The sequence below is a fragment of the Polypterus senegalus genome, chromosome 6 (genome assembly GCF_016835505.1).
Source record: "Polypterus senegalus isolate Bchr_013 chromosome 6, ASM1683550v1, whole genome shotgun sequence".
Classification (NCBI taxonomy): domain Eukaryota; kingdom Metazoa; phylum Chordata; class Cladistia; order Polypteriformes; family Polypteridae; genus Polypterus; species Polypterus senegalus.
In genome coordinates, this window is record NC_053159.1 from 112,040,115 (window position 1) to 112,048,450 (window position 8,336).

The window sequence follows — 8,336 nt, forward strand, 5'->3', positions numbered from 1 at the left end:
TGTGATCCCACACCCAATTCCATCCTGCTCCTAAAATTTTCTGGGGTTCACTAATCGACAGGAATAATTTGAATTCTGTAAGGAACTATACAATAATAAATAAAACCTGTTGATTTTGTTATACATTTCTAAAAAAATTATGTATATTTAATAATAGAATATATACTATGGCAGATAACTCTAAAAGGAAGTAAAGTCAAAGAAAATACTTTACAAGTAGTACAGTCACAGTATACAAGGATTACACACATAAATATATACTGCATATAGATATCTGTGTACATGAAAATACCAAGTACCAAAAAGAACACTGTAGTATCTCAAGTGAGAGAAGTTGCCATTTAGTTAACTGAACATTCATCGGTTACGTTTGCAAGTGTTCAACTACAGTGACCTCTTCTGGCCAATTATTTCTGAAGTAAATTTCAAATTAATAAATCAAGAGCGAATTGCATTCAAAGTTGAAATATATTAAGTGTATGATAATTTTCATTGGCCCGCCTAATATGAAACAAAAAAATCACAAATTAGAAAGATTTATAATTAAATATTACAAGCGTGGCAGTTACAGTACGTCTGCAGTTAGGACTGTCGATGAAGGTGCTGCTGCCGCAATAGTTGGCCGTGATGACAAGCAGCGTTGTTATTAATAACTGAATTTCCATCCATCCATTCATTATCCATCTTGCTATATCCTAACTAAAGGGTCACGGGGGTCTGCTGGAGCCAATCCCAGCCAACACAAGGCGCAAGGCAGGAAACAAACCCCGGGCAAGACGCCAGCACACTACAGTAATAACTGAATTTGAAACTGTAAATCCAAAGATCATCTAGTTCCTCAGTACCTTATTTGCTTCTGATTTTACAATCACTTCGGACATCACAAGTTTACTTTACCAATAAATAAATACATACTGTACATAGATAATAAAAATCCACCCATCCATTATCCAACCCGCTATATGATAAAATTGCATAATATTAAATAAAAATATTTTTTAAATCTATCTTTTCGTTAACATTCTTTAATGTATCCTACCCTGTAATCCTCCATTGTTTCATTAAGACATAAAGGTACAAGGTTCGAATCCCAGACCGCTAACGGTTCCAGTGGTGCTTACGCGTTCTTCCCGTCACTGCTTTTTTTTTTGGTGGGGACTTCGACATCTAAAAGTCATACATTTTGGTTAATTGTAGACTTAATTTGGTTTCCATATAGGTTAAGTGAGTGCCCACAAATATGTACTGGAAAGGTTTACAGGTCAGTTCAAAGGTCCAGCAGTCCCTGCAGGCTCCTGAGATGTTTCATGACGCGGGACTCCGGAGAATAAACAAGCAAAGAGAATAAAAAACTGAACGCAAACGATTCTTTTTTTATAACAATTAAGCCCAAACCAGTGTGCAGCAATACGATTAACTATTTGCTTTCAGTTTGTTTCTCCGCAGAGATGCGTTGCTCGTTTTCCTTTCCAATAAAACATGTTTGAATTCGTGTGTTAAAGAACTTTCTGCATTCATGTGGTCGAGACTTTTGTATGTAACACAAGATTTCGCTTTATGTTAATGTCATCTCTAGTGTGATATGTATGTAGTCAGTTTTTAATGTTGTCGTTTACATTTGTTTGGACAATCATTTAATTTAACCGATACGCTATTTTATAAAGCATTGAGTGGCGTGTAAGTCACTGCGAAACTGCAGTATCAGTTAGAGCAGGAGTTCCCAAACTTTTTTTTGCCGCAGACCCCTTTACCAAAAACTTTTAAAACCATCGACCCCCTAGTCACATGTAACGGTTTTTCATGTCCACACTTGCTTTGATACGTTCGTTAAGACAATGCACAGACCTGTTTGTGCTACATGTATTTTCATGCATTCTTACGTGTGACTCTTTTAATGACACATTTTACCTTTTCGTTCACAAGTGGTTGTGTGTTTTTATCAAAAAAGTGTTTTTTTGAATTATTTTGCTTCATAATTAGGTACCTATTGGAATCATAGATATTTTGAAGTAACAAACAAATAGCAGTAGTAAAGGGGTCTATTTTTGCTGTCGTCGACCCCAAAATTTTTTTATTGAAACTATCGACCCCTAGAAAGTTCAAATCGACCCCAGGGGGTCAATATCGACCACTTTGGGAAACCTTGAGTTAGAGAGACGGCTTCAATCGGAACAGACGTACCATATTTCAGGGTGCGCGTCCAGACTCCCAGCATGCACTAGTGCACGTAGAGAAAAAGATGCCTGTACTAATCATTTCCGCATAGAGAAATAATAATCTGCAATAACTAGAAGAGTCCAATCTATCCCGATTCAATAAGAAAGTGTGCGTTTAATGACTAGAAGTAAGTTGTATATAACTCGCATTATTTGTTTGTTATGTAACGTTGATTAAAGTGTACTGTTTTGGGTTTACCTATTAAGAATGTTTGCCTCGGTGTTATTTACATGCAGTAATATACTTTACTTTTATGTTTGTTGATACTGTTTGTTGCTTTAAATTTCATACTGCCGACAATTTAGTACCTACACTAATTTGAGAATAATACTGACATCTAGTGGACTTTTCTGTCAATAATGTGTTATCTGTATCAGTTCTTTATTGTACTGTAGATCACACATACACCTATAAAAATTAAAATTCAATTTCAAATTATAAAATAAACTAGTAAAATATATAAGTATGTAATGTAAGAATGTAAGCACTTTCTTCATTAAGCACTAGCAATAGGTTGTCAACAAGCTGAAAATGATGTTCCTGTGGTCACCAAGATGTAAGTTTAAGATAAAGTGGGCATATCAAACCTGGAAGTAGCACAGAGCACTAAAATTAGTGGGAAATTTACTTAGTATAAAGAAAACTATCCTTTTGTGTAAAACATGGTTTACGAATAGAGAGCTGCATTCATAAGTCTACCAGGGTGCATGTCCCATTTAATCAAAGGCAGTTTCCTACAAAAATAACAGCACAAAATCAAGAATTAAGTTAAAACTGATGATCCATAGTGTAGAGAAGACTTTCAAGCCAAAATTTCTCAGCAGGGTCTGTCCTCCTCAGAAGCAGGTTGGGCTTCTTAAATAGCGGGATGACCAGAAGGGCTGGCACTTGAAATGATGTCAGTGTTCCTCTGAGTCTTCCTCCTCCATTCTAGGGGGAAACAGGGACAGACAGTTACCAATGGCATTGCACACTTATCATTCTCCATTATTCTCACCTGGTTAGAGCCAGTAAATCACTGCCTGTGCTTATGTGTCAGGCTATGGTGAAAAAAGTAAAATGAATGTTGCAAATCACAGTATTGGGAAATTCTGGATTAAAACCTGCTGCAGTTTCAGCAATGATTTCTTTCCAAGATTAGGAAGCCTGAGCAATTTTAAAAAGATGAATGAGCAGACACGGCAGTGTCCAAATGTACAAAGCAGGCAGAGACTTATCTGAAAAGATTCACAGCTTTAATTACAACCAAAGAAACCTCTGTCAATGGTTGGGGAGAATACCTTTTTAGTGATTGGCAATAATGGATATATTTAGGTTATTAGAAATAAACTTGATGTATTAGGATTAAAAGCCAAGATGGAGGTAAAGAATTTAGGGGTAACTATTGACTCTGACCTGAATTTTAAATCACATATTAATCAGATTACTAGGACGGCATTTTTTCACTTAAGAAATATAGCAAAAGTTAGACCTCTTATAACTTTGCAAGATGCTGAAAAATTAGTTCACGCTTTTGTTTTTAGTCGGCTAGATAACCGTAACACACTCCTCTCAGGACTACCCAAAAAAGACATTAATCGACTGCAACTAGTGCAGAATGCAACTGCCAGAATCGTAACTCGGAAAAGAAAATCCGAGCACATCACCCCAGTTTTGATGTCACTACACTGGTTACCTGTGTCATTCAGAATTGACTTAATAATACTGCTTATGGTTTACAAAGCCTTAAATAATCTCGCTCCATCTTATATTTCAGAATGCCTTTCACCTTACACTCCAAATCGTATCCTTAGATCTTCAAATGAGTGTCTGCTTAGAATTCCAAGAGCTAAACTTAAAAGAAGTGGTGAGGCGGCCTTCTGCTGTTATGCACCTAAAATCAGGAATAGCCTGCCAATAGGAATTCGCCAGGCTAATACAGTGGAGCACTTTAAAAAAACTGCTGAAAACACATTACTTTAACATGGCCTTCTGATAACTTCATCTTACTTCAATCCTGATGTTCTGTATATTCAATTAATTATCATTATTATTCATGGTGGCTCCAAAACCCATACTTAACCCCTCCTTTCTCTTCTGTTCTCTTTCCGGTTTTCTGTGGTGGCGATCTGCGCCACCACTGCCTAATCAAAGCACCATGATGTCCCTACATTGATGGATTAAAGGCCAGAAGTCCACATGACCATCATCATCAAATTCTTCCATTTAAACCCTGAATACAATGAGGATGCTTCATTTATGTTAGGTAGAATGCCTAGAGGGAGCTGGGCGGTCTCGTGGCCTGGAACCCCTGCAGATTTTATTTTTTTCTCCAGCTGTCTGGAGTTTTTTTTTTTTTTTCTGTCTTCCCTGGTCATCGGACCTTCCTTTTATTCCCTGTTTATTAGTGTTCCCTAATTTTAATTCTTATTTTTTTTTTGTCTTTTTTCTTTTTGTTCATCATGTAAAGCACTTTGAGCTACATTGTTTGTATGAAAATGTGCTATATAAATAAATGTTGTTAACACAGTTATCTTTTGTTTCTTTTTTTGTTTTAATTATTCCAGAAATAACATGAAATAATTTGAATAACACTGTTCATTCCAACACAGTAGAATTCTACATATTATTCCAAGCAAAAAACTGAAGACACAAATGCTAGCTGGGACAGTCTCCAGATGTGAGTCGGGTCTGGATTAAGCAGATTATAAAATGGCATGACACAACATTAACATTTTACACTGAATCACAGAAAAATGGAATGGAGAAAAACTTTTATAGCCACTACACACTGTATATAGAATTTTTATATCTTCAAGATATTAATTACACGTATACGACACTTTTCTAACCTACTCAAAGCACTTTACGTAGACAGTGGGGAACCACATCAAACTCCAAAAATGTGCAGCATCGATTTGAATGATGTTAAGGCAGCCATTTTTTCGCTACTATGCTCACCACACATTAACTATTAGGTGGTGAAGGGCTGAGACAGATAGTTAGTCAGTAAGGGAGAGGGGATGATTAGAGAGGCAAAATGACCAGGCCATGATGGGCAATTTAGCCAGGACATTAGAGTACACTCAACTCTTTAAAAAGATAAAAATAAAATTAATAAAAAAAAAAAAAAAAGATGCCCAGGGATCTTTTATGACCATAGAGAATCAGGACCTACATTTTACATCTCATCTGAAGGACGGTGCCATTTTTAGAGCATAGTGTCCCCGTCACTTCACTTGGGCACTGGAATCCACACACACCACAGACCTGAAGGCCTCACCAACATTGCTTACAGCAACAACCCAAGCTTTCCTACTTGGTCTCCTATCCAGGTACTGGCAAGGCCTAAACATGCTTAGCTTCAGGTGGACTACCTGTTCTAAAAAATGGGGGTGTGGCTGCTGCTTGTTAAGATTTATTGTCATGTACAGACAAATTCGTGCCTCCATGTCTCCTCAAAATAATGACAGTAATACACACCAAAAGTCACACGTGTGTAAAATGTATACTTCTCTTTCGTACTCTTTTCATATATCTGGTTCACATATCAGTTTAATACCAATATAGACTACCCAAAAGTAAGCTTTTAAACACTTTTAGAAGAAACTTAAATATATATATATATAAATATATATATATATATATATATATATATATATATATATATATATATATATATATATATATATATATATATATATATATATATATAATTAATTAATTCTGTAATGGGTACAGCATAGTGCTCTAAGAGACTAGGTTCACATCCCAGCCCCATCACTACCGGTCTGAAGTTACAGAGGTCTTCTTTGGGTTTTCTTACCAAATGCTATAAACAAGCGTGTTGGGGTCATTAGCTAAGTGTAGAAGAAGACCAAGCGATGTAATGATGTCCAAACCAGTGCTGATTCCTCCCTCACATCTGATGCTGCTAAACATCCTCTCAACCTGAGAATGTCATATACTATATTATATATTTTCATATTCATGTTCTTATATAAAGGATGAATGGCTTCTTTTAGAAGCAGAAATCGCGACCTTTGAAAAAATGTGGACTTTGCTGCCATCTACCGCGAGAGCTTAAGAATTGTTATAATAAAATGTTGCAAAATTTGAATTTCATGTCTATTCATTCACAGCAAACACCTTTTCATTCCGATGTCACCGGCTTAAAGCTGTGCCACGGTGTGACTGCGCCAATTGAAGTCCTTTCTGCTCACGTTAAAAAAATAATTCTAATCAGGACATAACGAAAAAAACGTTTTTATAATGGGTTTGTAAAGCGGCCTGGAAATTCACTAAAACAGTGTATCACAACCGACGGTTCGTGGAAATCGAGCCCGCGATTCGAGCCAATCGCATTAAATGAGGACGGTCGAAGCGCCAAGGAGGCCTGCGCTTCGGCTCAAATGTCAATAAATCTGGGTGGCAGAGTACCCGCTCTGTTAAAAAAAAATCAGACTTAAAAAGAGGATATCATCACTTACGGATTTCTGCTTCAGACACCGCTGGTCAAATTATAACACAGAGTTAATAATTTTTTTTCCCTTTGTTTTATATTTTCTACCTGTCTTCTACCGGTCCACAAATCAAAATAGTTGAAAATCGCTGCACTACAGACCCGTTTTGCATTAAACGTTATTTTACTGTATTTGTCTAGGTTATCTCACATTTTGGTTAAAATCTGTTTAAACGCTGTCCATAAATTATAGGAATGCTGTTTAATTGAAAACCACCAGATTGTGTGGTAAATTATAATGTGTAGTATAAGATGCACACATCAGAAATAGAACAGCTAATGACTAATCATGGCTTCGGAAAGTGGCGAAGTGTTTCAGGTTGATTAGCACTTGCAAGTAATACTTTCACTGTACTCTGTACACATGATGATACAAACCAGTTTTGAAATGAAATGAACAGAAACCCTCCGACCAACGGTCACTGTATTTACAGCCGTAGTGGCGGAAACTGGGAGAAGAGTTCGGTTTCAGGTCGAAGACTCGGCCTTCCACAGTCCGTAGAAAGAGGAGGAGATGAGCACTTGTACAGTTTTTCCAGTTCGAAAAGGAAAAGGAGCCGAAAAAGTTTTCCGACAAGGAACAGTGGCACAATAGAATCGGGTATGGACTCGCAGAATAAAAAGCTCAGTATATTTAAAGAAACTTTAGAGCCATTAAACAAAACTAACGAGATGTACGATTATATATAGCGAATCCAAGTGTTTTGTGTTTATTGATATTACTGACATTTCCTATTTTTAAGCATATCGTTTTAATTATTCTTGCATTATTTTCTTTTAATATTGTGTTATTATTTCATCCATATTAACTTATTTATGAGGCGTCATATAGCAATGTTAGTGTGCAATATGAAAGGTATTTATGTTTATCGTCCTCATTAACGTTTGTTAAACATTTTATTTAAGTTGATTTTTTCTGTAGTTAGGTTAGCTGTTTATAAAAGCACGATAGCGCTCTCTGCCAAATTAGTATTACACCATTTTTTGTCTTCCTTTCCATTGCCACATTTCTCCATAAAGTCAGAGAATATAAAACCAACTTTGATTTCATTGATTAAATATCCAAATGAGCCCCAAGTGTCCTCTTTTTAAAAAGCAGGGAGACGACAGCATCCTATGCCTCACCTTCAGAGCCCACGTTGTAAAGAATGCCGGTAATTATGCCAGTAGTGTATGCATGTTGTTTTATTTTAAAAAAATGACATTAGGCTGCATTGCTTGCAAACAATACTGATGTTTACATCTCTAAATTAGAACTTTTAAAATACAGTTTACAAAGCTGAGCTAACCCTGCATTTTCTGTTGTTGGGCAGGTTTTACTATTTACAGGTGTAACACAGGATGTTTCACAATATCCATTGTTGTTTTTGCTAAAAAGTCAGTGTCAACAGTTTACTGTATATCAGTTTTTAATGTTTTGCTTTGATTAATCTTTTACTCCTCGTATTAAGGTCTTTCAAGTCAGGTGAATAGCTATGACTCTGGAATGTTCATGTTGATGATACGGCCATTTTTTATATTATAACTATATTTTTGTGTAATATATGTATATTGTGTGTCCAGGTTTCCAAATAACCATTTTGTGGTTTCTCTGTAAAATGTGCTGTATTCCATCCTT